Raw genomic sequence first — 7,746 nt, forward strand, 5'->3', positions numbered from 1 at the left:
TTTATATGTCTAATGACCTTTGAGCCAATACTGTCTTTTCTTCTATTAGTAAATCATAGTTTCGTTAACAAGAATTGGCTGTAAGCGCGTATTTGGGGAAGAACTGAAGTATCATTAATTTGGTGGGTGATGTGTCTGATCCTTTGGGATTGGTTAGAATTCTTTATATGATGACGATTTTCAGGAATCCCCATCAGAATCTCAGAGGACATTTTCCCACATCAGGTATCGTTAAAGACTTGCCTCTGTTGCCACTCTGTCAAATCAGTTTATTTTGTTACAGTATCTCCCATACCATGAAGGGTTTTACAGAGCTGAATGATGCGTCATGCCTGTGCCAGGGAACTTTCAGTGAAATTAGCCTGTAATTAAAATCCAAAGTTATTACCCATTAAACTTGACAGCAATTCCCTATCTTGTACTCCTGGGCAGCCGCCTCTGTGGAAGCCACCGTGGGAGCTCTCTGAACCCGGGACAGATGGCAAACCAGACAGATGGAAGTTTGATCCTCTTCACAGAAGTTTCAGAGCCTTCTGCTGTTCCCCCCCACACCCTGTTCCCTCCTGCTCCTTTTGCTGCCTGGAAACTCAGCCAATTGGCGATTTCTACCATGTTTCCCAGCTGCCTGTTGGGCCTGACATTTCTCCGTTGCACAGTTTCTGCAGACAGGAGACAGCTGTATCGGATCCCTCCCAGCACTGTCTGACCTGCCTGCACTGCAGTGGACAGCTTCTGTGAAATACTGCAGACAAATGGGACGTGGAGCTTCCTCCTGGAGACTTTCCAGGGGGTTCTCTGCGGCCATGGCTCCCTCTGAAGCATTCAGTGAAAAATGTACCACTAGGGCTCTGGTCCTGCAATCAGAGGCATCCCCCTGTGACAGGGCTGGCTCCAGACACCAGCCTACCAAGCACATGCTTGGGGCGGCACCTCGGGACAGGGCGGCACTCGGGGTTTGTTTTTGTTTTTTTTGGTCTCGGTTCGGGCGGCGCTGGGGGGGCGGGGCTTGGGAAGGCGGGGCGCCATGCTGGAGGGGCGGGGACTTGGGCGGTGCGACGTTCAGGGGCGGGGACTTGGGTGGCATGACGCGGACACTTGGGGGGGGGGTACTTGGGGTAAGCTTGGGAGGGCGGGGACTTGGGACGACATAATGCGACGCTCGGGGGGGCGGGGACTTGGGCGGCGCGATGCGACGCGCACGTTCGGGAGGGGGGGCGGCACTCTTTGTTTTCTCTTGGGGTGGCAAAAATGTTAGAGCCGGCCCTGTACCTGCGGGAGGTCCACCGGCCGCCCCAAGCGCGCGCTTGGGTCTGGAGCCGGCTCTGTTCACAAGACAAAACCTAGGTTAAGCTGATATCAATGTTTCAAAGGCCTGATTCTTCATGTACACTAAGACAGCTCTGGCTCAATGAAAAGAAGCTGCGGTGTTTCCAACATTCATGATTTTATAATGAGTCTCATTGTATTTGGTGTGTTTGTGAAAGCCCCAGCTCCGGGAAGCATGTGATGAGGTGAGACTCTTGGCTTTTCCTTTCCTAAACAAAGGAAGTTTCTGGCTTTCCTGGTTGCAGAGAAAAACTTTAAGTGAGTAGTTACTGTATATTGATTTCAATTACAACACAGAATACAAAGTGTACAGAGATCCCTTTATTTTTTTAATTACAAGTATTTGCACTTAAAAACACCCCCAAAAAGAAATCATATTTTTCAATTCACCTATTACAAGCACTGTTGTGCAATCCCTTTATCATGAAAGCTGAACTTACAAATGTAGAATTATGTAAAAAATACCTTTATTCAAAAATTAACCAATGTAAAATTTCAGAGTCCATAACTCCACCCAGTGCTACTTCTTGTTCAGCCAATTGCTTAAACAAAGAGGTTTGTTTCCATTTGCAGGAGGTAATGCTGCAAGTTCAAAGTGTCAATCTCATGACACTGTTGCAGCCGGAATCGCAAGGTATTTACATGCCAGATGCGCTAAAGATTCCTATGTCCCTTCATGCTTCAACCACCGTTGCTTAACCTCCCTTCCCTGGCCTGTTATACCTGCTGCTCATGCTCAGACCAGAGCTGATTGTTCTTCAGCTTTTCAGCCTCTTCTAGGGTCTGTGGGGAAAATTTTTCATCTTACACTAGGGTTGCCAATTCTCCTGGAGCAAAACACCATTTGTGGCAATGGCATCTGGTCCGGGAGAGTTGGAAATCTTATCTGCCAGGAAAAATCCCTCAGGCTGGCATTTCCCATTTGCCTGCCTCCTGCCGAAGGAGCGTCAATTGGAATTTATTTATTTTTTTGAGGCTGCTCCCACAGACATAGCTGCTATCACCCATTGGGGTGGATTAATTAACTCTCCCGCAGGTTGCAGTACAGAAACCTGCTTCCTGTAGGAATGTGCTACTTATGGTGAAGTGAGCATGCTCAGTAACATCTGCTGAAGCCACTGCCCTTCAATCCTGCCCTTACGAAGTGTAAGATTGTGCCGAGTGCTTTTTACAGGGTTAAAAGAGGCAAAGGGGGCAAATCAGAGGAGGGGGGCAGCCAGGTTCTGAGCAGGGGTGGCAAAAATTGACTGGTCGGGGGGGTCAGGCACCTGACAAACACCTGCCAGGAATGGTCTAGATCAGGGGTCAGCAACCTTTCAGAAGTGGTGTGCCGAGTCTTCATTTTTCACTCTAATTTCAGGTTTCGCGTGCTGGTAATACACATTAACATTTTTGGAAGGTCTCTCGATGTAAGTCTATAAACTATTGTTGTATGTAAAGTAAACAAGTTTTATTAAAATGTTTAAGAAGCTTCATTTAAAATTAAATTAAAATGCAGATATCAGTTTAGTGCAGTGGTTCTTCACCTGGGGTGCACGCACCCCCTGAGGCAGGGCAAAACCCTGGGCAAAACTTCCACCTTGCGCTCCCGCCCCTTGCACTTCACTTCATTGAGGGGCAAATCCCAATAAGCCTTTATAGACCCCAGGGGCCAGCCGTGCCCAGGGGCTGCTCCCCAGAACAGGTTCCTCTCTCCCTGCCTCCTGAACTCCCCTGGAGGGTGCACAGCCCCCCCGCGAGCCCTACCCTCCCCTCCCCACCCCACCCCATCCCATCCTGGTGGCTTCCGCCCCGAGTCCACTCACTGGCTTTGCAGAGCTTGGGCCGCTGCAGCAGCCTAAGTTACGCAACTTTAGCTACATGAATAATGTACTGAAGTCGACGGACTTAGATCTACTCACCGCAGTGTCTTCACTTCACTTCAGTGAGTCAACTGCTGCCGCTCCACGTCGACTCTGCCTGTGCTCTCGCGGCGCTGGAGTACAGGAGTCAATGGGAGAGCGCTTGGGGGTTGATTTATCGTGTCTAGACTAGACGTGATAAATCGACCCCGCTGGATCAATCGCTGCCCGCCGATCCGGTGGGTAGTATAGACATACCATAATTCTGCTTCTGATTTAATTATTTAGCAATTCCCTGGGAGACATGTGGACCTTTATACCCACCACTTTGACGCTTTCCTCTCTATGACCCCCAAAATGAACACATTACAATGACTTTCATGCATTTGCCCTTCCGTTTGGAATGTTCTGACTCTTCTGTATACACCAGTCACCCGCAGCAAAGTGCAAGAGAGGGTTATGATCTATTACAGTCAAACCGCTGTTTGCCACCAAACCATTAACTCCTTTGAGATTGTGACTATGTCAAAAAAAGGGATTTTTGTGGGGGGGGGGGAGGTTTTTTTATATAAGTAGCTGGGTAATGATCAAGTGACTATAAAAAAAAAAAAAAACCAACAAAAAATACAGCTATTTATATAAATATAGTTAATCCCTGCAGGCAATGTGTCTCTTTCAGCTTCACCAAAAAGGTTCATGAACAGATTGTAAGCAAGAAAGAATTTCTACATTCTTTACACTTCTCCTCCCCAGAAAAAGAAAGGGTTTTTTTCCTCTTCTTTATATTGCAGGCACAGAATGGCAACTCTGGCACTCGATAATCCATTCCCGGAGGTCCAGAAGTCAGCACCCCTACATTTACAGGGGGGTGTTTGTTTTTTTTTTATATATATATATATATATATATCTCAAATCATCTTGGCTAGAGATTAGTTTCCTTCAGGAGAAACAGTGCTTTTAGACTTCTTATACAGCAAAATGGTGGGAAAAAAATAACCCCAAACTTCTATGGCTCAACAACAAAAAGCTTCTTGAATTACCAAGCAGTTTACGGAACAGCCTTCATTGCGCAATAGTCTCCCGAAGAGTGGGTGCTGTGTGTGTCCTGGCGGGCGGCGGAATACTGCTCAAATGGCACGGAGAAGGTCAAGGTACTCCTGCAAGGAGAGAAGTCACATGGTTACATGGTCAGGGTGAGGGAGGAGAGATAGCTAATGATGCTGCAACACTTTTCAGTTACCACAAGCATTAGGGTTAGAGCTGGGGATGCCAGAGCTGGGTTTTGAACACCCCCAAAGCATGAGGGTTTGGGGATCTGGGATTTTGGCTTAGCCAATTATAAAGATAGGGGCCAGGTCTGAATTTCAAGCCACCTCCAGAGCTCAACTGCAGGGCTCTGGTTCAGGCCCATCTCTGCTCAGGACTGATCTTTAGCCAGAGAGAAACACTTACCTCCGTTGGTGTTACAGTCAGGACCCTATCCAGGTCTTCACTAGCTGCTTAAAGGTTGGCCGTTCCGATGGGACTACATGCCAGCACTCCTTCATGATCATGTACCTGAGGAGAACAAAGAGCAAGAGGCCTTCCCTGTGATGGGGTGGGGGGATGAGAGAAGAGCACGTGTGCAGATCTACATGTCCCAGCACAGCCAGGCTTTGGCCCATGCACCTGCTGGGGCAGAACCAGCCCCCCACTGTTGTGCATATGCTCTAAACAAAGGTGGAGACACTGCAGCTCCTTCTGTGCCTGAACCCTCTGCCCCAGCCCAGATACAGCCACCAGTCTGTGCTATTGCTACAGGGCGTAACAACAAACCCAGCTGGTATGCCCGTCAGCAGAAGTAAAGGAAGAAAAGGGGATCCCCTAGGTAAACCTTCTCCCAGCAACGGGGCCTTACGGAACCCATCAGTGCCGAGAGCCCAAGAGGGGCAGGTAATGGTGAAACTGGGTGTGAAGAGGGATGGGAAAGCCCAGGCTACAGAGTACTGAGAAATTCATGATGGGTCTATCAGGAGTGTTTATTACTGTACGCTGTGTTATCACACAGTCCTTGGCAGCATAGGCCCTAAGGTTGCCAAATGGCTTGGTGCTCTATGGTAGCCCCCAGCACTTCATGGCCTTGGCCGCAGGACCAGCGGCCCCAAGGGGGAAATCAAGGAGGAGGAAATTCACACTTCAACTTCTTTGACATGCCCGCCACACCCCTTAACAGTAAAATTAAAATAAGGTGGGCGACCTGCAAATCACAAAGCGCTAGCCCATAAACTGTCACAAACTTTGACTAGGAAGCCATTGGATTATCCAAACAGAAAGCCCCTAATGTCCTAGTCGGAAATCTGGTTTGTATGGTAAACAATGCTAAGGCCTGGCTCTCGCCCTGCCACTTTGCTAGGAGCAAGAGGACACTCATCAGGCCCTATTGGTCTTGAGTGCCCCTCTCCCAATAAAGCAGGAACCAATGATGTTTACAGGAGAGGGCGTCCTCCCACAGAAGATGCAGCACTTATGAAACTAAGAGCAAATACCAATTTAATACAGATTGGTACCTGCTTTGAAATCCAACAGACAGCAGGAAAAGCGTTGCCTACAGCAGGTTTGTCCACAGTTTGTCCCACAGTGTGGAGTAGGCAAAGCCAACTGGACCAGGGAAGAGTTAAAAGATCAACAGCTGGGAACGGCGAGACAACAGGCTTAAAATGGAGTACTGCTAGCACGACACTCACCGAATTGGGAGTTGTCCTGCCTCAGTCCCAGCTTACTGACTGGAGTTTACACGCAGAGCAATTAAATGTTTACTTAATTCACAGTTGTTTAGGGAGTTACTGAAGTTGAAACAACACAGAAAGGAAACGAAACGTAATGATGCCATTTTCAGAGGCTCAGAACCATCCCGCCCTCCTAGCAATGGTCTCCCATGGGCCAGAGAAAGTGTTTCTTGTCTGCCACAGTGGCCAACGTGCCAGGGGGGGAGCGGAGTACTGCTGCAATCAGACAAATTCATCAGGCAGGAAATGCTGCATTCGAAGGGTAAGTCACCAGAGGCACTGCTATCCCACTGGGGGCTCAAAGAAGGTCTATCCTCTTCCCCTGCTCCCACCCGCACAAATACTGCGTGGGGACCTAAGCGATTGCTTAGTCTGCTTATGCCTGAGCCTCCCTAGGCAAATCCACAGACCTGATCTGGGCATGGGTTTGACATGAATCGACCAAGCATAGCCAGCGTAGCTGCATATTTTGACTGTCGTGGATGTAATGAGTCCTAAATGCATCATGACTCGGTAAGCTCGGTAATCTATTCTGGAGCCAGCCGGACAATCGCACAGCAGGACCAGGTAATCAGTAGTAAGTGGGGGTCCAGACAAAGGAATGGGCAGCAATATTTATACACACTCACCCGGGAGAAAACTGAATTAAGAAAAAAATAAACTCGTGCGTCCAGCCAAGGTTTCTAGAAAGTGTAAGCCATAAAGCTACTCCCTCCCATCACTTAACAGGTCATGAGTGCAGTTGGCCAGGCTTGTCCAGCCGAATTGCCTGTCTTTTAAGAATTTGAAGAGTTCCTTGCTTGGAATTCCCGGATATGGAAGACCCCCACCCAACAGTAAAGATCTCCCACAGCAGCACTCCAAAAGACCAGCTGGGAACCAAAGAAAGATGTTGAAAATTCACTTAGGTTTTTCAGTTTGTTTGGTTTTTTTTGCTTTATTTCAGTGGCTGCCATGCACACGGAACACAGACGTCAATAGCATGCCTAATATTGCCTAGGCCCTTTTCACTAGTTACATTGGAGATATCTGCTGATCCAACTTCACTAGCAAAGAACTCCCAGGCACCAACGTCTGAAACTGAAATCGTAGCATTTAATCAGATAGGTGACAGCCCATTTATTTACCCTGGCTCTTCGTTAGGTCTTCCACCGAGCTCCCACTGAATCGGAACAAATCCAATGATTCCATGCCCCTGCTTCACTGAATCACGAGCTAGGAACCACAGGCCACTGTGCAAGCTGATAGCAAAGCCTTGCTTGTTACAACCCTTATTTCACTGGCCGGACTGGAACAGACACCCCCTACAAAAATCAGCACAGGTCTAATGTTAAATGCCTTGGCACTGCTGCTGTGCTACATTTAAAAGTCCACTTTTTCAAAATATATTTTGCCTCCTTCATTTTCTTTTTTAAAATAGAGATTGTGTGTCTCTTTCTATCTCTCTAATTTAGGTAAACTGACGTGTCCATTGCTGCATTACCTACGTGCTGAAACTACGATTTTGGATCACTGAAGCTACAGCATGTGAAATTTACAGAAGAGAGAATACAAATAATGCTTACACATCGCTCTGGTGAGTGTAGACCCCGTCAAACAATGCTTCTAGAGCCATCCATTTCACAGGCAGCCGACCCTGTAATTAGGAAGACAAAGGGAATGTTCTCATCAGCATATTCACTCAGCCACAAGGGCACTATCTGAATCTTCTATTCTAATCCAGTTTGAAACATTTTCATTAGTCACCACATCTGCTTCCCTGATCACTGTGCAGGCAGTAGTGGCCACATGTAAACAGAATATAACATTTGATC

Source organism: Mauremys mutica, unplaced genomic scaffold (genome assembly GCF_020497125.1).
Source record: "Mauremys mutica isolate MM-2020 ecotype Southern unplaced genomic scaffold, ASM2049712v1 001376F_np12_obj, whole genome shotgun sequence".
NCBI lineage: Eukaryota > Metazoa > Chordata > Testudines > Geoemydidae > Mauremys > Mauremys mutica.